Source organism: Nuphar pumila, chromosome 12, assembly GCF_984573655.1.
Source record: "Nuphar pumila chromosome 12, dmNupPumi1.hap1.1, whole genome shotgun sequence".
NCBI classification, from domain to species: domain Eukaryota; kingdom Viridiplantae; phylum Streptophyta; class Magnoliopsida; order Nymphaeales; family Nymphaeaceae; genus Nuphar; species Nuphar pumila.
In genome coordinates, this window is record NC_143260.1 from 38904764 (window position 1) to 38929241 (window position 24478).

General features: G+C 38.6%; 1 long non-coding RNA gene across 4 annotated transcripts; it reads left to right on the forward strand.

Moving 5' to 3' along the window:
- Window positions 1-10850: 10850 nt before the first annotated feature.
- Window positions 10851-12589, forward strand: LOC149820783 (uncharacterized). Of its 4 annotated transcripts, none has more exons than XR_016426783.1 (3): window positions 10851-10979; window positions 11325-11531; window positions 12264-12589. It is a non-coding gene; the product is annotated as an uncharacterized LOC149820783 (long non-coding RNA). The 4 variants fall into 4 exon arrangements; XR_016426782.1 differs by having other exon boundaries at window positions 12267-12589; XR_016426781.1 differs by having other exon boundaries at window positions 12316-12589.
- Window positions 12590-24478: the final 11889 nt, after the last annotated feature.

A 24478-nucleotide genomic window follows, 5' to 3' on the forward strand; every position in this document is an offset into this window, starting at 1 on the left:
TCATAAACATGGTTTAAAACTGATTTTTTTTAGCAAAATCGATTTTAAAAAGCTTAAACTCATTCATTTCTCCTGAAATTTTCCATTTTTTTGGTTTTTGTTTTATTTTTCAATTTTTTGTATTTTTATAATAAAATCTTAAAATTTGTGAGAAAATAAAGATTAAAAGTATTTTTTTGTGTTTTTGCAAAAATATTTACAAAAGGGAATTTTTCTGAGAATTTTAAAAGTCATTTTGCGAAAATTCCTTCAGAAATGGGTTTTGATCCGGATTTTGAGAAAATATGGATTTAAAGTACTGGATTCGGATCCGGAGTTGATTTTGAATATATCAATATAAATTTTAATTCAGAGAATCTAAAGAAATGATTTGATTTTCTCAGAAAACGGGGTTAGGGGCAAAAGGGTCATTTTTATAAAACTTTGAAAAATTTGGGGTGTTCACAGATGGTTCTACCCCCACATCTGTCATCATTTCTACATGTTCGAGAATGGAACCAGAAGTTGAAGGTATATCTAAAGAAGGAAGATTATGAGGTACACCAACTTTCATGGGAAATACATCCTCAAAGAATGTAGCTTCTCGAAGGTCAACAATAGAGTTTACATCTATGCCAGATATCTCAGACTTAATTACTAAGAACTTGTAGGCATAGTTGTTCTCTACATAACCCAAAAAGACAGCATCTACGGTTTTAGGACCCAGCTTCTTCCTGTTGTGCTCTGGGACAAGTACCTTAGCGAAACACCCCCACATTTTAAGGTATTTTAAGCTAGATATCCTATTTCTCCAGAGTTCAAAGGGGCTATTGTCCTTATGCTTCTGAGGAACTCTATTCAGAATATGGTAAGTCGTATTCAGAGCATCTCCCATATATAAGTAGGTAATTCAGAACTCTCAAGTAGAGCATTAATCATGTCAGTTAGGGTTCTATTCTTTCTTTCTGCAATCCCATTAGATTGAGGAGAATATGGAGCAGTAAACTCATGAACTATGCCAACAGATTTGCAATATTCATCGAGTTTATTAGAGGTATATTCTCCCCCTCTGTCAGACCTCAATCTTTTCAGTTTTCTACTAGATTGTGTTTTTGCTTCATTCTTTTGATTTTAGCAGATGCACGTAATAATATTTAGTGACATCATCTATAAAAGTGATAAAATACTTTTTATGATTTCTGGTTAACACTCCATTAAACTCACAGATATATGGGTGCACCAGATCCAATATTTCAGAATCTCTAACAATCGTATGGAATGGTTTTCTACATTGTTTTGCTTGTACACAAATTTCGCATTTCTTAGTTTTATCAATGGAATGCTCAGGAATCATTTTCAAGTTCATCATGTGTTTCACAGAATTGAAATTCACATGACCTAATCTATTATGCCACAAATCAGATTCTATGTTATATGCAACATTAGACAATGAATCAAAAGAAACATCATTTTCTAATATATCACTGCAAATATGTTCAACACGAAGTTTAAACAAATCATCATCTAAATACTCATTGTCAATAAAGGTACCAGAATGTAAAATAACAACTTTATTACTTTTAAAGTTAAATTTATAACCCTCTCTAACAAGACATGAACCACTTAGAATGTTTCTTCTAACTATAGGCACATGGTGCACTCTATGTAAAGATAAAACTCGTCCTGAAGAAAACTTCAGATCCACTCGTCCAATTCCTAACACCTTTGCAGTCGTTGAATTGCCCATAGTCACGGATCTGCCTGCAGCAGCTTGGTATGAGACAAAGACAGACTTATCAGCATAAACGTAAACATTAGCCCCAGTGTCAACCAGTCACTCAGTTGGCTCATAAACGTGATAGATTTGCAGGTTAACAGAGACATACCCAGTACTGATCCCAACGACCTCAGTCACCATGTTGACTTGAGGCGTTCCATCTGTGGTCCCATGAGCTTTGGCCTTCTTGGAAGGACATTCCTTAGCCCAGTGCCCAACCTGCCCACAGTTCCAGCAAGGTTTGTTCTTTGTCTTTTTCTGGATTTTGGTCTTAGGTTTAAATTGGTTTTTCATTGCAGATTTGTGTTTTTGTCTCTTGCCCTTAAAAGATCGGGCCATCATGTTCACCTTAGGCTGTTTAGTTGGCATCACGATTTGTTTCTGACTTCTATGCTCTTCTTCAATAGCTATGGCTATCATAAGACCATCCACGGAAATTTTCCCTCTACGGTGCTTGAGAGACATACCAAAGTCTACCCAAGACTTAGGAAATTTCTCCACGATGGTCATAACTTGAAACTTCTCAGGAAGTTTCATCTCAGCCTCAGCCAAACTATAGAGCAACAGCAAAAACTCGTGTGCCTGCTCAGTGACCGACTTGCCTTCAACCATCTGATATTTCAGAAACTTGGCAACGGAGTACTTTTCAAGACCTTGGTCTTCGGTATTGTACTTCTTGTCAAGTTGATCACATAGACTCTTAGCAGTGGTAGACGAGGAATAGTACACATCGAACAACGTGTTGGACAGAGCCAACAGTATGCAACTACGACATATACTGTCATTTTATTTTCATTCTACAGCTGCAGTGACCGCAGCAAGGTCAGGGTCAGTATCAGAAACCGAAGGGCAGTTGAGTTCCAAAACCGACAACAGCCCAATCGTAGTGAACCAGATTTTCATGCATTGCTGCCAACGCTTGAAATTCTGACCGACAAACTTTTTCGGCATTCCGGACATGTCCACTTTTGATACAAATGCAGAAGAAGTTGACATGCTTAGAATCTTCTCCAAGACTGTTGGATCGATTTTCGGATCACACAATTTCACAATCATCATCATGATATAAAACATGATATAAATAAGGAAATATAACAGTATAGACATCATGATCAACAGACGATCGAAACAATAACAGGGAGCAATTATGTTGGGTTCCACCATATACCAAAATTCAGACATATGAAAATGAACAAACATATGCATAGAACATAATATAAACAACAGAAGCATGTTAATATTGTATAAACGGCTAAGGCGTACGAAAGTACTCTCCTTAGAAAGATTCGCCCCCACATACAGTGCAAACAGGGTCTGGCATTCTTCCTCTAGGATACAATAGCCTCGACGATCAGACCGGTGCACTCCGACGGATCGTCCTTTGAAAACAACCTCCATGACATAATGCCTTCGTAACAGGGGTAGGGTAGAACAGTGTTTCTCCATTTCATGGATGTAGTGGACTCATGTTGCATGCATCCAGCGTTTGATCATTGTGATGTCCCTAAGGACGTGCAATCAAACACCCCTCTAGGGACCAATTTGCAAGGGTTAACCAAAAGGCAAGGACCAATTTACAATACCTGAGAAGGCAAGGACTAATTTGCAAATGGCCAATATGGCAGAGACTAATTGGCAAAAAAACCGTTCTAACAAATAAAAAAAAGGCTTTAAAATGTCACTTAGGCTTAATTAAAAAGGATAGCTCCACATGAGGAACCCTCTAGCTGGAACTCAGGGAGAGGTTGTTGACTAATAAATGGAGCTCGTGGCTCGGCTCGTGCTTGTGTTTAGGCAATCAAAGCTCGATCTCAGCTCGTCCCTGCCGAACACCTGCTGACTTGTGTAAGAACTTTTCATATTATTTATGTATGGAATAATATCTTTTTTATATAGTATACTTAATAGTTCATATTATATATATATATATATATATATATATATATATATATATATATATATATATATATATCATGCATCCTTTTTTCTTATATATATTCTATTCATTTTTTCTTTATATAATATACTTAAAATTTATAGTATACATAAAAATACATATTTATCTAAACGAGCTTTCGTGAGCTAAACCAAACACCCTGTGTTCATGCTTGACTTGTTTAAGCTACATGAGCTGCTTGTGGCTCAACTCGCCAGCTATACAATGACAAGCTGAGCTGAGTCACGAGCTGCTCATTTCGATTAACAGCCCTATATTCAGGTGAGGAGTAGAGAATGTCAACGGATCAGACTTTATCCATTATCTTACCGAATCCAATTTTCATTTAGTCGGATTTGGTCAGCCAAAACCACATTTCATTGTAATTGGTGGTTTGTTTGTTTTTGTTACTATATTCAATGGGTATTTAGATATGATAAATGTTTGAATCTGATTAAATGTAAAAAATCAGACTTGGTATGAGCTTTTCATCATCTAAGTCAGAATTTAAATCCAAATTGGTATAGCCAACATCCAATTAATCGGAACTGGTGTTGGCCTCTGTCAAGGACCACAGTGGATCCAAAACTCATTCAGATCCATGTTACCCTGATCCAAAGACAGACTCAAATGAGAGTGCTGGGAAAGATAATCTTGGCAATCCTAATGTAACCTCCTATTTTATATGTAATCAATCCTTGATTCTAGGAGAACATCAAGGAGGATGAGATGTAGAATTTTATATATTGAAACATTTATCTCTCAAGAAACGTGTGAGAGAAATAGATAGATTCATGGATATGTGTGTCTCCTTCCTGTGTGTATTGTGGTCTGCTGCGCATTCTCATCTACATTTTGTTAAGAAAGATGTACACAGCCTACTCTCGGGCGCACATCCAGTAATTGTGAACCCAACTGCAATCACTTGAGAGCAGAGCTGATTTGATATTTGTTTATGTTTTAAAAGCTAAAGCCATAGCACATCAATTGGCCATGGCCTTCAAACTCATGGTTGATGATGATGATGATGATGATATATATATATATATATATATATATATATATATATATATATATATATATATATATATATATATATATATATATATATATTCAGGATTGCCAACAAATGCTTATGGTTCATTTAGAACTTCTATGAATATTAGACTCAAATCAATCAATCTAGTTTGCTACTAATTCATGAAGCTCGGATAAATGAGTTTGATCAACCTGAAGTCTGGTTCCATCTACAAATTTGTCTCAATGAGAGTATAATAACCGAGATCGGTACCAAAATAATAGGAATTGTGGTTTCTACAGACCATCAAACAAAAATCAGGGTTAAGGAGGTGGTCGATATCAATATCAACACAATTACAACTTGAGATGTTAAGGAGGTCAAAACCAAGAAAGCTATGAAGAAAAAAATGTTGTTGTAATTTGTCAAGCATGCAAAAAAATTGGCAACAATGCACTGCAATGTCGTTCTTATTATTTTCAGAGAAATTCTAGTTCAGCAGAAGCATATATATCATGCCTCTCCATACCCATTGTTTGATATAATCTGTCGGTTCATTTTGAATATTAGGGAGGTGATTCAGTGAAAGTAGGTAATGGAACAAGTTTGCAAATCAATATTATTTGCTTCTTTTTTCCAAGTTTGTTATGAAAAATATTCTACACATACCTGATATTACTCGCAACTTATTATCTGTTTAGAAATTCAACAAGGATAACAATGCTTATTTTGAATTTTATCTTAATGTTTGTTATGTTAAGGATCACAAGACGAGCAAAACTATGTTGTTGGGCACAACTAAAAAGGGGTGGTACCAAATTGGAATCAAGAGAGATGATGATAATAAAGGTGCATTTGTCGGTGAGAGAACATCTACTACTTAATGGCGTAAAGGCATAGTTTCAATACTCTTTTCATGAGACCCAATTGAGCTAATAATCTTAAGCTTGTCTCTATAATGTGTCGATGCTTATGTTCAACCAGTCCATTTTGTTCATAAATATGAAGACATGACTATGTATTATGTAAGAAAACTAAAAACAAAGCAGTACTTACCACTCCAATCTATTTACAAGTATTTTATGCAATGTCCAAAACTAAAAACGGAGTTGTACTCACCACCCCAATCTATTTATAAGTTTTTTATGTGATGTCCAAATAAATTTTCAACCAGCTATTTGAAATTGTAAAACACTTATAAAACTTCTTATTTTCGAGTGATAATATAGATACAGGTAAATCGAGACAACACATCAACAAAATGCAATTAATATTTATGTCCACGAGTGGATGGGACCGAGGTTGGTCCCCACACATCATAAAATATAAAGTCCAAATGTCCTGAAACACGATAAGTATAATACTCAAATGGCAAAGCATGACTCTTTCCAAGTTGACATTCTTCAAACACTTTATTTCAAACATCATTTATGGTAGGTAAACTAAACTTATTAATGATATATTGGACTATTTGAAAAGTTGGATGTCCCAAACGTCTGAATAAAATGTTATTTTCTGTTACAAAAATGAAAATCACCATGTAAAATTTTGTTTCAAAAGTCATCTGATTACAAATTTCTTAAAGTGTTTGGATATGCATGTTTTTCTTGTACCCGGCCATACAATGCTCATAAGCTTGACTTTATAAGCACCAAGTTTGTGTTTCTAAAATATAGTTATCAAGACAAATGGTACTTATGGTAGGATATGAATCATGATAAGATGTTTATTTATCAAAATATTATCTTTATTGAATATTCATTTCTCATCAAACAAGACCCAAATATATTCCACTCTCCTAGACTGAGTCCCACTACATATCACACTCCCACTACCTCCCTACTCATCTTGTTACATGCATTGGCCAACAACATCTCTAGCCACACTTTTGCACCCCATATTCATACTGACCTCGATGGTAGTGTTACCTCTCCTTCTCGTCCTACTCTTGACTATGCATCTGATTCCTCTATTAGCTCCACTGACTCACCTAGTCCTCCTCCTTCTCTCACTCCATCCCGCACCCATCACATGGTGACCCGATATCAGATATCTCTTACTTGAGGCCCTTTTTTTTTAAGTCTCTAGACACTCTAATCCCACGTGTTTGACCCAAGACAATACACATTCTCATTGGCATCAAGCTATAGTTAACGAGATTAATGCTCTTCTACAAAATAGCATATGATCTCTTGTCCTTCCTCCCCCACATCAGAATATTATTGGGTGCAAATGAATCTTCAAAGTCAAGCAAAGAGTTGATGGGTTGTTGAAATGTTATAAAGTCAAGCTTGTTGCCAAGGGCTTCGGCGCAGGAAGAAGGTATAATTTTTTTTGAGACTTTCAATCCTTTTTTGAGACTTTCAATTCAATGGTCAAATCACCCACTATTTGAGTAGTTTTAATGTCGCTATTTCTTCTGAATGGCCTATTCACCACCTGGATATCAGTAATGCATATTTACATGGTATTCTTTTTTGAAAAGTTTGTCTCAATCCCCTAGATTTATAGATTTGTGCTTTTCTCATCATGTTTATATGCTACATTGAGCTCTATATGATCTCAAACAGGCACCAAGAGTCTAGTACCAGAGTATGAGCCTCTGCCTCATCTGAGTTCGTTTTTGTGGATCCAAAACAAATGGTTCATTGTTTATTCACTCCAATAGAAATTTGCAGATGTTTGTCATGGTATATGTGGATGGCATCCTAATAACGGGTAGTTCTTCAATTGTGATGCATCTTATTAATATTCTTAGTAAAGAATTTGTTATTTGAGACCCAGGTTCAATTTTATTATTTTTTGGGTATTGAAGTTGTTTTTGTTCACGATGGCTTGTTTCTATCTCAACAAAAATATATTGTTGATCTCTTACAATACACTAATATGAATGGTGCCAAGCTAGTCTCTACACCTCTGGCATCCTTTATCAAACTATCATAATATGATGGAGATCCACTTCCCAATCTGACTCAATATCACCATGTTGTGGGTGCCTTGCAATATCTCATAATGACTCACCCGGATCTAGCATTTTCAGTCAACAAGGTATTCCAATTCATGCACCAACCCACTACCTCTCACTGGATGGTTGTCAAATGAATCTTCCACTACTTAAAGCACACTCTCTCGCATGGGCTCCTCAAGAAATCTCTAGATCTCTGTCTCAGTACTTTCTCTGATACTGATTGGGCTGGTAGCCTTGGTGACAAAAAAATTATTAGGGGTTATGCCATTTTTCTCGATTCTTCTCTTGTTTCTTGGTTCGCTCGAAAACAAAATATTGTATCATGCTTCAGCACTGAAGCAGAGTATCGAGCACTTGTGTCCTCCACTCCAGAAATCTTATAGCTTTAGTATCTTATGGCAGTTACTGGAATCTCCTCCCCGGTCATTCCCATTCTCTGATGTGATACTATTGTACATGGCTGCAAATTTAGTCTTTTATAACACAAGCAAACCCATTGAAATTGATTATCACTTTGTTCAGTTTCATGTATTCAAGAAGCACTTGGGTGTTCGATACATCTGTTCTACCGATCAACTTGCATATATTATGACTAAAGCTTTGGCTCCAACTCGATTTGTTTGGCTATGTGACAAGCTCAACGTACATGAACGGCCATTGTGTTTGAGGAGGGTTGTTAAGGACATTAGTGGATCCAAAGCTCATTTAGATCCAAGTGGCACTGATCCAAAGATGGACCCAAACGATAACTCAAATGAAAGTCCAAATGAGAGCAGAACGACTAGCCATATGATAAGCATGTGTGTTGGCAAAGATAATCTTGGCAATCCTAACGTGATCTTTTATTCTAATTGGTAATCACTCCTTGATCCAAGGAGGATGAGATGCACAATTTTATATATTGGAACCTCTCTCTCTCAAGAAATGTGTGAGAGAAATAGAAAGATTCATGGATGTAGTTCTGCTTAGACTGTTAAGGGAATCTCCTTCCTCTGTGTGTATATTATTGTCTACCTTGCAAGGTGATGCGAAATAATGTGGTGAGGATCCAAGCTAAACGTCCGAAAGCCACAGGAGTAAAGATGCCTATCATCTTATCTATGTTGCTCATTTCGCCACATCTGACCCGAATTTGAACCATTTACATTCTTGTTGTTTAGGGATGGTTTGGCAATCCCATAAGCATGTATATTGCTATCCCTCTACTTTTACGGATTCAATTACTGAAGGTTGTCAGTGGTAGCTTTCATATGAAAACCTTTCTGTATGATTTTCCTTTCCCATGAAAAGCACTCTTTATTAACTTGTTTTTCTCTTTCCCACGCTGAAAGAGCCCGAATGTTCATGATCATTCGAACCAAACTCGGATTTGTGATCTGAAAATTAGAAAACGTATCACTGACTTTATCCCTTCCTCCATGGAGCCAATATATTTGTAAATTTCAAGTAATATGAACATTAAATCTTCGTATTCAGATGATCCAAGTTCTAAGATTTGGTATTTATTTACCTGTTTTTGGATAATCAAAAGAGAAAACCCTTTCATCACCGACCACACATTGACTGGCCTACGGTTGGTAAAACCCGGTCTCCCCTGCTCATAGGAGAGTACACTTAACTTTGGCCTTGTGGCAAGGACCGCCACCCATGGGTTTCGAACTTGTGATTTCCGGTCAACTTGGTGACATTCACAAGTTGCCCCTATCAGATGAATGGAACCGTTGTGGTCTGGTATTTATTTACCTTTGTTCTTGGTGCAACACCGTACAAAAAGGCTTGCTAAAAAAGACATAAAAAGGAAAAAGTTCCATTTAGGGGTCAACCTTTTGCTTATAATTTTAAAAATGGTTACATGTTTTTTGAAATTTCAGATATGAACCAATTTTTTCTTAAGAACAATCAAAGAGGGATTAAAGGTCATCATCTATCATCTTGGAAAATGTGATTCTTTTTTAGTTTTCTGTACTATCTCTTGAAAATTGAAATATACCCACATGTTCATAAAAAAACTAAACAGTTCAAACTCTTAATTACTATTGTAATATTGTGACTTAACATGAGTTACAGACAATCATAAATGTAGGCACTTTTTTGACAGTTTCTAAAAAAACAGAGGCTCATATTTAAAAGTTAAAAAATGTGAAGCCCATATTTGCAATTAAGGGCAAAAGTTGGGCTCTAAATGATTTTTTTGGGACAAAAAATGCACCTACCCTTTTGGGTTAGGTTTCAACTTGGCGCAACATAATAAAAGATGCACCTACGTTTTTTAAAAATCTCATTAAAGAAAAAACCCAATAAAAAATGCTCAATAAAAAAAATCTGACCAATAATTTTGTCATTAAATTGTTATTAAAGCATCAAACATGTCCTTTAAGGATCTATTTATCAATTTTCTCTCATCCCCTCCAATGTTTGATATCTTATAATTTGTTACAAGGAACGAATGTGTTATGCCATGAGGACCATGAGATCAATTTTCTCTCATCCCCTCTAAAACTCAATACATTTTGGTGGTTAGTGAAAAAAAATCAAGCATTGAGAGCAAAGCTTTTAGTGATTTTGTCAAAATAAGATATTAGGGTCATTTTTTTTTAATTGGGATAATGTTTGCTACCCTCGTGGGTATGGAACCCTCTAATGAAAAAATGTTATATTTTTAATTAATTTGTTTTGTTTGTTTGCATATTTAACCCTCTAAATGTGATCTACATATTAAGTTTAGTAGAAATGGACATTTTCGATCATGTTTTTTTGACCTATAGGTAAGATTTTACGAGGGTTGAAAAATCAACAGCTTACAATATACTAAAATTTCAAATCTCAAAAAAAATAATTTTATGTAAAAAAAACTGTGATCCAAGGGCCTATTCCTTTCTTTTGGTTGGGCTCCTACCATTTTTTTTTACTTGAAGAAACTACCTTAGAATCATGTACCTAGTGGCGCTGGCTTTGCCTACCGTACTTATAGTCGCTATCCTGACAACTTACAACTTCGAGGGCTTGTATCCCTCGCCCACAAGGAGTTACCATGTTTTAACTTACACAGGGCGATACTCATGAGATTTGAACCTAGGCCCTATCCCGCTACACCAAACCCCTTGGCACCAGCCCTACCTAAATAGCGTCTCTCTCTCTCTCTCTCTCTCTCTCTCTCTCTCTCCACCCGCCAATTTCGTGCACTCTTATTGGATTTTTCTCTCGAGAGCTCATTCCGTGACGCTGGTTCGGTGATTCATTCGATCCGGGAAATGAAGGGTATCCTGAGCACTCTCTTATCAAAATCAGCCGCTTCTCTAAGGTACACAGTGCACCCATCCACTTTCTTCCTCACCAAAGTGCTCATATACTCAAAATGCATGTTCTCTTCCTCTGTTAAAATCAATCACGAAACAATCGTGAATAGATAGAGATTATCATGAATCGTGCAACCTTCTTCGATTCATTTGATTGTGATATTCCACTCAATAGTTAGAGGTTGAAACTCAACTGTTGGACTTGATTAAACTATCCCAAATTCATTCTTGAATCAAGTCTCTAACCCAACTCCTCACAAACCATCGATACGAATTGATGTGTGTTAAATGGTGTTGCCCAGATGCTATTTCTCTGATGACTGTGACACCATGTTGGTCAATTCTTTCAGGCAGCTGGAAAACGATGTAGAGACAGTGATAAAAGTATTGCAGCCGGGGCCTCTGGGCGTCGTGGAGCACAAGTTCTCCGATGCCGAGATACGCCAGGCGAAGGCTGCCGTTCATTTGGCGATCGAGAACTGGAAGAAGAACACAGCCCTGGAGAACAGGCATGGATTCTTAAAGCATTCGGGTGATGGAAGCTCAGCCTGACTGATGTAACTTCTCCAGTTCTTGTTTTACTCTTGAAATACCTCGAACCGTAGCATGTTATAACATTTACTGATACAATTAAAGAAGAAAAGCGTCTAAAAATAGTCCTTTTAGGAGAAATTCTGCAGAGAATTTCATTGTCAAGGAATCTTGGAGGGGAAGATTTTGTAGCAACATAGTGAAGTTTGTGTTACCATTCATAAAACTCAGTGCATGGCTTGGTTGTTATATCATGCTTTAGTTGGTTTTTCTATGACCATGTTGTGGCAGGATTGCCTATACTCTAATATAGTCAAAGAGTTGAGGCTACTTTGATCAACAAGCTCATGAATCAATATATGTTTTTAGGAACTTTTCTGTTAAATCCCGGTGTTGACCAGTATAGATGAAAAAATGTTTAATAAATATACATGCTGTATAATGTTCGAGGAAGCGGCTTGTTCAGAACTTTGCATCCGTATGCATGCTTAGAGCCTGAATTGGCTTGCTTATCTTGCGAGATCAGGAACTTCTACTTTGGTTTCTCTTGTAAAAAGTTTTTATAATTCAAGTTGAACAATTGTAAATAAGATCAACAGTCTATGGTAAGAATGTCAAAAAATGGTAGATCATAGATGATTCACTTTATCTGAAAATTTTTACAAGTGACAAATGGAAAATTTTCACCCTTGTAATTCTTTTTTTTTTCATTCTTCACAAAGGAGATGCAAATAACTGACTTCCTAGAGTTATGACAGCAGTCCTACTCCTTCCCCCGCGACTGTTGTCAACTTCATCTCTTTGTCACAGATTCTATCAAGCTTCAAGATTACCAAGTACATTTCTGGACGCCTTTGCAACTAGGATTGATGCATTGCAGTGTTAGGTGAAAAAGTTTTTTCATTGCCTCTCTCTTGAAATTGCCACTCAGGCCATGGGTATGTTCAACAACTATTTGTTGTTTAAATAAATGTTGTCAGTATTATTGTGGATTGGCAAATTCATATCATATCAGTCTCCTTGAAAATGATATACCATGTATAGGTCTCATAAGAAGTAAGAGGAAGTGATTAAGAAATAAGAAACAATAGTACAAATGACAACTAAAATACAAAAAAAAAAAGATAAAACATTTGTTTTTACTTAATCCCATCTTTAATCATTTTCCTTGAAAATGATATACCTTGTATAGGTTTTATGAGAAATAAGAGGAAGTGATTAAGAAATAATAGTACAAATGGCAAGTAAAAAAAAAGATAAAACATTTGTTTTTACTTAAACACATCATTAAGAGTTATCTATAAATGTTCCATGATATGCAGGTTTTAAGATTGCTACACTAAATATCTTTAATGTCTATCTCTGTCACACACACACACACAGATGAGCGGGTGCTTATATAAGCAGGCACCCGTTGAGGCAATGGAGTCTTCCATTCTGACAGTCCCAACCATAGACATTGCTTCAAGAACTCTGTAATCAACTCTTTCGTAAGATGGCAAAGTTAACAATTCTATTATTTTTCCTAGTCGCAGCAATGGCAAGGAGTCATTTTTCTGCCAGTGCTTCTGCCCCATCACCATCGCCTTCATTGTCATCGTCATACCCATCAGCATCGACATCCCCATTGTTGTTATCATCGCCATCCCCATCGTTGTTGCCATCACCATCCCCATTGCTATTCTGAGTACTGGCCTCCCAGAAGGACATGAGCACACACTTCTATGTGCATGCTGCAGTTAAATCCATTCTAGAGTTCATCAAAGCCATCTACATCTTGGCCTGCATAGCCACCGTCAGCTACTACTGCCTCAATCTTTTGAAGCATTGCATTGCTTCTAAGTTCGTCTTCCCCCGTTTTCCAACTTAATTTCTTTTGTTTTTAATAAGGATGGAGTCGGCCTTTGAAGCTCCATGTTTTCATTATGTTAGTGTATTTTCTTGTTCTGAATAAAAAGGTTGAAACTTTATGTTTGATCCTCATTATTTTTTTGATAGAGGACAGCCAGTAGTTTTCCTTAAAACAAAATCTTTTTATACATGAAATTGGACAAGAGCTTTTTTTACAAGAAAATACGTAAAAGCTTTTTATTTATAGTCCCATCTTTGTTATTGTAAAATTCATACACAAAATCTTTTTATTCATAGGCCCATATTTGTTATTGTAAAATTTATACTTTCAAACTTTTGACACTAAGAATGAGACTTTTACGTCCAACCATTAGACTAAAGGTCGGTGCCATTTTGTGGAAACAAAGATATTTCAGTTATCCGAGTCTGTGCCCTTCTGCTCAAATAAGTTGGAAGTTTCTTTGGAGATTGAGAACATGCATGGGTATAATGATTAATGAACAACCAAAACCTTATTTTTTCCTTGATGGGCAAGCTGGGGTTAGACCGAACACTCAAAACCTTGTTTGTTACTGTGTACTGATTTTATCATGATGGTTACTGTTGGCTGCTTGGGCAATGAATTGGGACAAAAAGAAAGGAAATAAAAAAGGATCTACTCAGATGGTACCAAAAAGTAACTCAGGGTTCTGGTGAAACCATAGTGACTGGCTGCCATGTACCACCAGCAGTGCCTCCGACTTTATCCGTTTCATGCATCTTTTGCTTGCATACTTCATAAGCCAATGGGTAGAACCTTCTTGTTTCATTGATAGGCTTCCTAGCCTTGGTCTTTCCTACCAGTCTACCACAAGTGCAAGGTGCTAACCAGCTTTCATCAAGAACTGCTGTTACTGCAACTACTACTAGATTTTCCATGAAAATGAAATTCTAGCTTGGTGAGATTGTAAATAGGCTCGGTCCTGTCTTTAACAGGAGTCACTTCTTTATTTGGTTTAGTTGATGCAATCTCACAAGTTCTGCCAACTGGGCTTACAGTCCTCCAGTCATGTAATTCATCCTGCTGCAACATCAATTCCCTATCCAGGATAGCAGGCTCTTCATTGTCTTATAATTATCAACATCGTCTAATTTCTTTTAGACAGCATGCAGGAGTATGGTTCCTCTTAGTGGGATGAGTGAAGGGAGGCTTATTAATGTCACTGGAAAAATCAAAAGTATGCTAAATATTTGCAGTAACTATTACCTGTACTTCCTAAAGTAGTTTTCAAGCACCTGATATCTTCCTCGCTTGATGCTTTTTCTTGCACTTAACACGAATTTTTTCATCAATGTTCTCTGCTATGCAAAATTTCCCTTAAGGATCCATGCGTCCTGCTTCAGTTGTCTATATTTTTTCCTGCATCAGCATGCTGTTCTAGCAATGGCCATATGCCTCACAGTATTTTGCATTCCCTTGACAAGAAAACTTTATTAAGTGGATCTCTATATGATCTCTCTTTCCCCCAATGTTGTCAGAATCGGTCCTCAGCTGATTTGCCTGTCATTCCAATCCAAATTTTTTAAGGGGTTAAACTATTTTAACATGTGACATCTGATGGTAAAAGTTTGCTGATTCACAAATGATTCGATTCGATTCTGGGTTTTTTTAAGAAGGTTTACCGATTTTAACACTGCTTTCTCCCAGTCAAGGGCTATTACCACCATATGCCTCTCCAATAGGATGAAAATCAGGTTAAGTTTAGACCCAGGTCCAAAACTACATCCAACTCAAACTGTCTGATCTGGTTGTATATTACCCAAACCCAGGTTGGATTTACGGATTATTAATGAATAGGTTCAGGTCTATTTAGATTCAGGACATAATCAAGTAAATGAATATGGCCAAGCATGAATTGATGCATATTCAACCCATTTGCGTCCCTACTCTCCCATCCCATGGAGATCTTTAATTAGTTAAGACTGCTTCAAGCCTGTTAGAACCAGCACTGCCGATTCATTAATTGCAGACAAGATAAGAGAAGGAAACGAGCCAAGCTTAGGCTACTGTCTTCTGTAGACCTTATCCATTGTGTGTGTGTGTGCGCGCCCGTGAAAATCAAATAGGTTTAAAATTGGAAGCCTTTCGGCATTTGGCATTTCTTGAAACAGTTCTTTTGACCATTGCAATGGTTGTTTCTGTTGCTAACCAAACCATAAGGTTAATTTAGACAAGAAAGCACACAGGGACTTTCGATCTCCTTGTCAAGATTGTATGTTTGTGTGTATGCATGCATTAAAAGATTGACGAATATGTTCACAGGAGTGTCTCCGAGAAGAAAAAAACAATATATTGGATGTTTTATGAAATCTCAAGGGTGGAATGATCATCACCATTAAGGCTCTGTTTGCAATGGGATGGAAACATGGTTTCTGTGTTGCCAAAATATCGTTTTGCCAATGTGTGATGTTGAGAGATGGAGTTGCCAAAAACATCCTCTTGTGAAAGGTGTTGAAATGTGGTGTTAGTCCCAACACATTGTTTCGGCATCTTCACTGCTCCCAAACAGCAAGAGAGTATGAGAGCATGGCAGAAACCGCAACACAACCTCTGATTCAACACTCCCAAACATCGCCTAAATGCCACGACTTGTGAGGCAACAAGCCTAGTATCAGTTACTTCGTCAATTCCATATATATCAGGGAACCTGGCAATAGGATGCTGGGTTGCAATAATTTTGTGCCACCAAATTCCAGGCATTAGGACTATTTTCACTCCTACTAACCAGACAAGCTTCTAAAGTGTTTTGCCTCATTGACAATAAAGTATATGTCAATGATGACCATGTGCTGTCATTAACAATTTTCTTTCATCCGTACAAGATGTTGCAGCGCACACTTCATGATACATATGGTCTTAAGAAAACTTCATGGCCTTAGTTGATGAGATCTGTACCAATGCAGCAAACTGTTCATCAGTTGCGACTGTGTGCAGTTGTCTTAGGTTCTGCCCAGGGGTGCACAACAGCCGAGCTAGCTCAGGCTCGGCTCAAGCTCGACTCATTTAAGCTCCGCTTGAACGAGCTGAACTTGAGCACAGGTTCAAGCTCAGTACACATAAACAAGCCAAGCTTGATCAGGCAATCAAGCTCAGTTGAGCTCGATTAGCCCGATTAAGCTCGGTTTGTGTAGTTATATAATGCACCCAAGATGGTATACGAATAATTTTTGTTTACAATGTAAATATATTATAAGGCTTTGCCTAGACAGGTAAGATGTTAACCCTTTTCCAGGAAGGTGGGTAGCACGAAATCTACTGTCTTCACTGTACATTATTCTTTTTAAATAAAAAAATGCTCGCTAGAGCTGAGCCCAACCAAGCTCAAGTTCGACTTGAGCCAAGTTTGAACAAAAGTTGTTTAAGCTCACCTCGAGCTCGAGCGTGAACAACTATTCTTTTGAACGAGCCAGCCTAAGCTCGGCTCATGTGCACCCCTAGTTCTGCCCCACAAGAATTCACACTTGGGGTGACAAAATGCACCCTCAAAACTGCTTCAACTTCTGTCTTAAGCCCAAAACTTGGAGGGAATGGCGATGGCTGAAAAATGTGAGCCCAAGTTCTGTACTAAAAATAAAAAAACAAGCCCAAGATGAGATGACCAAGTATGCACGCAGAATAAGTTTCATCTGTTGGACAGAATTTAAGAGAGACTAGAATCAGATGAAATTTCCAATCAGGGTCATGAAGCATATTCAAAAGTATTGATGATATTTTGTACTTAACCCAATGAATTAATGTTCTCTCTCTCTCTCTCTCTCTCTCTCTCTCTCTCTCTCTCTCTCTCTCTCTCTCTCTCTCTCTCTGTTACAGTTCTTAAGCCTCGAAAACCAAAGTTTCAAAGAAGAGTAAAATTATGTTTAACATTATCCTACAACAGCTAACCAATTAAAAACAAGTGGGTTTAGAGAAAACCGGATTTCCAGATTGGATGAAAAAGTTCGGTGGTGTAACTCCCTCCGGCGAAGACGCCGGAGGGGATAAGTATAAAAAAAAGGGGCATCGATGGTTTCCCTTTTAGGGAAACCGCGTTGCCAAATGGGGCGAGGATAAACCTCACCCCCCAAAATCCGCGGAGGGTGAGGTTTATCCTCACGCAGCCTCCCTCCACCGCACCTCAACGAGCGACAGAGGGAGAGACAGAGAGAGAGAGTGACAGAGAGAGTGAGAGAGGGGAGCTTACCGGGTTTCGGCGCCGGCGATGAGGTAAGCCTCCAGCCTTTTCTTTTTCTTCATCTTCTCCTTCACTTTCTCTTTTCGTCCTCGACAAAGGGGGAGGTCCGGCAGCCATGGCTGTCGGTAAGATTCTGAAAAAAAATAAAAACAGAGAACAAGGGTGCGAGAGAGAGAGAGAGGGGAGTCGGCCGGCTGGACGGCTCTCTACTGCAGAGGAGGACATAGAGAGGGTCGGCTCTGACGGTCGGCCCTCTGTGTTTGATAAGAGGAAGGACGAAAGGGGTGATGCCCCTTCCACCCTCTTTTAGGGCTTGATTATAAGAGGACTGGCTTGGTTCGGGTGTGACCCAGACCGAGCCTGTCGGTCTGGGTCACGCCCAGACCGAGCCAAAAAACAAAAAAAAATGGTGGGTTCGATTCAGACATACCTTGGTAGAAAAAAAAATGGGTTGAACCAGTTCGGGTTGAACCAGTTTAGACCCAAACCGGATCTAGCCGAACCAGGTTATGTGGGTCAATTCATACATAATCGATCTGAACTAAATCGGTTTGGACCTACCGGTTTAGACCAAACCGGTTCACGAGAAATCAGTCCAGACCGAATCAGGTCTGAGCTGAACCAGTTTGGATCAACCCGAGTCTGACCAAACCGGTTCGATCTGACTGAATCTGGGTTCTTTGTGTGGATCCAGTTTGATCTGGACCTATTCTTGATCTAGACTGACCGTTCCGGATCTGATTGGATCAGTCTTGGATTTATATCAGAACTGGGTCTAGATCAGACTGTTCTGAATCCAATTAGACAGTTCTGAATCCAATCAAAGTGTATGGATCCAGTCAAATTGTTCTGGATCCAGTTAAAATATCCTAGATCCATTCAAATTATTATGGATTCAATCAGAATGTTCTGGACCTAGTCAGACCATTCTGGATCCAGTCAGACCGTTCTGGATCCAGATGAGTAATGGATCTGGATCCAAGTGGACAGGGTTGGATCCAGATCATAAATGGATCTAAATCGGATCGTAAGATAGTCTCGAATTGTACCAAAATCTGAAATGATCATAATACCCTTTTGAGTACCCGAGATCCATTTTGGTAAAATAAACATAACTTTGCACCCTGAACTCAGAATTGAGTGAGGTTTGGTGCGTTGGATTCGTATCGAAGAGAGGAATCTACTGACCCAATAGTTTTAGTTGAATTAGTGATACAAAAATTGAGGTTTCATGAGTCAATTCGAGAGAAGAATTTTGGTAATTCTATAAGAAGTTTTGTGCATTAATGCGAGCATGTTTGTGCAATAACCAGATCCTATTGTTAGAGTACCTTGATACTCGATTGTGGTGAAAGCATAGTGTTTGCACTTGATGTAAGGGATATTATAAGTAATTTTAGATATAAATAAACATTTTTTTACGTTGCATGTTATTGTAATATTGTGAATAAAATGAGTACCATGATAGTCTTTGAGTGAGATCATGACATGCATAAAATTTCTATGTTTGACATTCTGAGTTGAATTCTTATACATGTTATTGTGATATACATGTTAGTTATGGTTTGTCATACATGTTAGAAAGAGAATTGATTTGTGAACGCATGTCTATGTGATTATTAATATCATACATTGTGATGAGATTATGTTTAGATTGGAGTCCATTTTATTCTATTCATGTTGTATGAATGAATATTTTGAGATCAGCATACAGGACCCCTTAAACCCTGAAAGTGGCGACATGTGGCAAGGGCTATCTGGTTCACAGCCAGAGTGCAGCTACCATAGAGAGTGGGTCACCAGTGGTTTAATGATGTAGAGATACTACATCAGTGCATGCTTAGTGAGAGATGTGTGTGAGTCCTAAGGTCATCATGAGATTTAAGAATGAGATTCAGTATGATTAGTTCACAATATCACTCGTGAGAGAATGAGTGAATTATAAGTTTGAGAATGTGGTTCAATGTGTTAAACTTACTCATGACTTTGGGTTACACTTACACCAGGTTTGGGGCTCTAGAGGACCATGGATGGTTGATAACCATCATAGTCAGGATGTAGTATGAATCATACCAAGATTGAGAGCATGACCTCCCGTCTAGCTACCGGTGGAGTCTCCGTGGTGGTTCATTGCAGTGTCTGGTGATCCAAGGACTACTGGGAGTATATGGTTTATTGTCTGGTCAATATGTAGAATTAGGGTATTCTACGGGGTTGTTACGCCCATAGACGGATATGACCGATATAGCCGACCTAGTGATAGTTGTTTTGAGAGGGCGTTGAGAAAGTTAATAAAGGTAATTAAAATATACAAACTTGTGTGGTGTGTCGAAAACTAAACAAAGACTAACGGCTTAGAGCTTATTACAGATGTAAGCTTAAATGTTTATTTGCTTATAATTGTTTTTTACTGGGTTGTAGACTCACCCCTATGTTTTATTGCAACTGTATGTTGCAGACACACTAGCATACACAGAACTTGATCAGTTTCTTCTTCTTCAGCGGAAAATTTGATAGATTTTATTTTTATGTCATTGAATAATTATGTAATTGATTTTTCTTTGTTATGAATGATGAACATTGTTAAGAAAAAAATGATTATGGGAATAAAATGAAAAAAAATGCACATTTTCTCTATGTGAACTTTGTACTCTTTCCCTTTGAAAAGTAATACCGATCGAACTCGAACTCCCGAGGTCCCAGATCGGGGTGTTACAAAGTAGTATCAGAGCTAGGTTCACACAAAGAAGTTCATCATTCAAAACAAGTTCAATGACATTGAATATGATTTAAGTCCCTGCTCGATAAACGCACGTTAGTAACTAGGTTGTTTTGTTATTAGGAAATGGCTAGCCAGCACAACAACCACGAAGACCCTAGAACACAAGACAATTCTGAGCCACCCGTTGTAAGAAGAGAGGAATTTGTCGTTGTAATGGCAATGACAACTAGAGTCATGGCAAGCATGACTCAAATTGTTAGAGATCTTACGCCACAGCCTCCACCGATTTACATCATTGTAGGAGACAGAGATGTCTGCCGTCATCACTACCCCTACACTGCTCAGGGGTGACAAGCATAGTCTTACGAGCGAGGGACTCACCAGAGAGCTCGATCAATACGTGCTCAAATGAGGAGAGATTGCATGGTGACTCGATGAGGAGTCGCAAGGAGAGCATCCCCTAGCACAAACTTTGTATCTCGAGGAGGCTCTCGTATGACCAGTGTACAAGGGCGACATATGTCTCGAGCTAGTTATGTGGCTGCAATGAGTGCAGCCAATCGAAGAGCTTCACATTCAGTTGGAGAGTCTCTTTCTGAAGAAACTAGGAGGGCGGCAATTCAGGTTGCGGAAGCAGCATGGCAGGTTGTTGAAGCAAACAGGATCAGACCAAGATTAGGGCACTGATAGGCAACCTCGGGGAGTTCAGAGGGAGGAGACGAGGATGAAGACCCCACCGATGATTCTGCCTCACCTACCTACACTCCTGCCTCACCTACCCATACTTCCTCTACACCAACATACACACCTGCTTTGCCCCAGTATAACCTGAATGTCCTTCATACGAATCACCTTCAGCAGACACGGAGTTCAGGAAAAGGACCATGCTTCGGGTGGATTGAAGAGTAACATGGTGAAGCATTAGGAATAGCGAGCTTATTAGTTTAGCTTTACATTATTGTCTTGCATTGTTTTCTTCTTGCTTGTTAATAATATTTCTTTTACATGTACTAGATTGATTGATGAAATAAAATAAGATATTTTGATCAATAAGTGTCATAATTATTTGCATATATTAAAATTCATATGAGCATAAATGAACCAAATAATGATAATATCATTATGCGATAATTTCAATACAACATATATGGCCACTCATAGGGGAATGTCTTATCTATCTAAGGACACTGTGGCCATTAAGCGAGAGATGGGTTGACTCGACGCAGCAGCTGGGGATGGAGAGCACCTTGTTGGACCATCCCGAAGGGTGCCTTCATCACCCTTCATGATAGAGGATGCTCAAGAGCATCGAGCACCTTCGTCTCTTGGTACCCCTGAAAGTCAGACTGCTCGTGAGGATGAAGGACATAGTATGGAGACCCCACAAGGATCGCCACCAAGAAGCTCAACAGGGGAGAGAATGAAGATACCCCCTAAGTACACCACAAATCAAATCTTATACAAATTCTTGCAAGCGACCTAAGCTCAACAGAGTCAGCCTCAAACGGTTATTGATGGCATCACCTCTTGGGCCGAGAGGTTCAAGAACATGCAACCTTCACTTTTCGATGGCACTCCTGATGGTGTCGCAACAAAAAATTGGCTGATGTAAGTGAAAAAGGCCTTGGATGTCATACAGTGTCCAGAAGATCAGAGAGTATTGATAGTTGTGTCAAATTTGACCGACGATGCGGAGCACTGGTGGAGATCCATCAGGGATACCTTGGAGCAGGACACGTATTTGCCTTGGTCTACCTTCGTGAGAATATTCAATATGCAATTCTTTTTGAAGTGCCAAAGAGTGAAAAAAAAAGAGAAATTTAGGAAGCTGAAGTATGGCGATATGACGGTAGCCCAGTATACAGCTCGTTTCAACTATCTTTCTCATTTTGCCAAGTCATTGGTGGCAAATGAGAAAGAAAAGTATAGACGTTTTGAGATGGGCTTAAGACCCAAAATTTTAAGGTTGGCCACAGCAGATAAATAAATATAGTCAGCTTGTGGACTATGCCTCCAGATACGATATCTGGGAGATGAGGATAAAAGAAAAGCCCCAAGAAAAGGAAAAACCAAAGATTGAAGACAAGACCCAATGCAATGGTAGCAATGTGACAAAGTCCTCTTGAAAGAAGTTTCAGTATAGAGGAATATTCCAATTGAAAAATAAGAAACAGTATGGAGGTCAAACCCCCTAGTCAGAACCAGGGTAAGCAAACCAAGAATGCAAGGTGATCACAAGCGAAGAGGCAAAAGATTCAGAAGCCAACCCAATCTGATAATGTATGCAGGACTTATGGTCTCCAGAGGCACAAGGACAAGTGTGAGTTAAGGAATGTGAGGTGCTTCAACTGCCAGCAAATGGGTCACTATACCAATAACTGCCCTCAACCGGATCAGAGAAGTAGTGCACCCTTAAAGCAAAAGCCTGTGGTACCATGATGCGCTTACGCGGTTGCTCTTCAAGAAGCTTTTGCTAGTCTTGGAGTGGTTGAAGGTACACTCTCTATTTCTGGTATTCTTGCACATGTATTATTTGACTCTGAAGCTACTCATAGTTTTGCTACTTTAATTTTTGAGAAACGATTGCCCATAGAACCTTCACGATTGAGTGTTTCTTACTTGATAGAAACATCTGTAGGCGAGTCTATGTAGACATGATATATAATGATTATATAGTGAAAATAGAAAATCGTGAGTTGCATGTGAACTTATTGCAACTCGATTTTAAAGATATAGACATGGTGCTTGGCATGGATCGGTTGTCAGACCATCATGCCATCGTAGACAGACTAACTAAGTCAGCTCACTTTTTGGCCTGTAAGACAACTCATTCTTGTGACTAGTTGGCACAGTTGTTTATCAAAGATATTGTCAGACTTCATGGAGTACTGGATTCGATTGTTTCGGATAGAGACTCGAAGTTCATATAGTGATTCTGGCAGAGTTTCTAAGAAGCTATGGGGACGTAATTAAAAATGAGTACAGTTTTCCACCCTCAGCCTAACGGACAATCAGAATGAACCATTCAGACCCTAGACGATATGCTACGAGCATATACCTTACAGTATAGTGACTCGTGGAACGATATTTTACTTTTGATAGAATTTACCTACAATAATAGCTTTCAAGCAAGTATAGGCATGACTCCATTTGAGGCATTGTATGGTCGACGGTGTCGAACACCTTTATGTTGGGATGAAATTGGAGAAAGAAGATTGTTAGGACCTAATTTGGTGCAGCAGATGGCAGACCAAGTGAGATTTATTCGAGAATGTCTTCTAGCAGCGCAAACACGTCAGAAAAGTTATGCGGACCAAAGACACCGCGAGTTAGAATTTAAGCAAGGTGATCATTATTTTTTAAGATATCTCCTTTTAAGGGAGTGATGCACTTTGGTCGAAGAGGAAAATTGGATTCAAGATATATTGGACCCTTCGAGATACTCGCAAGATTTGGTCAGACAGCATACAGGTTGACTTTGCCACCTTCCTTGTCTCGAATTCACAATGTGTTTCACGTATCTATATTGCAGAAGTATGTGACTGATTCCTCCCATATACTGGATAATGTTGAGTCAGTACTGGAAATACAACATGACTTAAGCTTGAGTGAGAAGCTTATAGAGATTCTGGATATGACAGTTCAAAAACTAAGAAACAAAGAGCTATCTCTGGTATTGGTTAGATGGAGTCATCACAACAATAAGGAGGCTACATGGAAGCGTGAATCAAACATCCATGAGCAATTTCCATAATTGTTTGTAGGTAAGATTCGGCACTAATCTTCTTTTAAAATGGATAAAATTATAACTCCCTCTGGTGAAGTCGTCAGAGGGGATAAGTATGAAAAAAATGGGCAACGACGGTTTTCCTTTTAAGGAAACTGCATTGCCAAAGGGGGTGAGGATAAACCTCACCCCCCAAAATCTGTGGAGGGTGAGGTTTATCCTCATCCTGCGTGAGGGCTATTTATAGCCCTCACGCATCCTCCCTCCACCGCACCTCAATGAGCAGCAGAGGGAGAGACAGAGAGAGAGAGAGAGAGAGCGACAGAGAGAGTGAGAGAGGGGAGATTACCGAGTTTCGGCACCGGTGATGAGGTAAGCCTCCAGCCTTTTCTTTTTCTTCATCTTCTCCTTCACTTTCTCTTTTCCTCCTCGGCAAAGGGGGAGGGCCGGCAGCCATGGTTG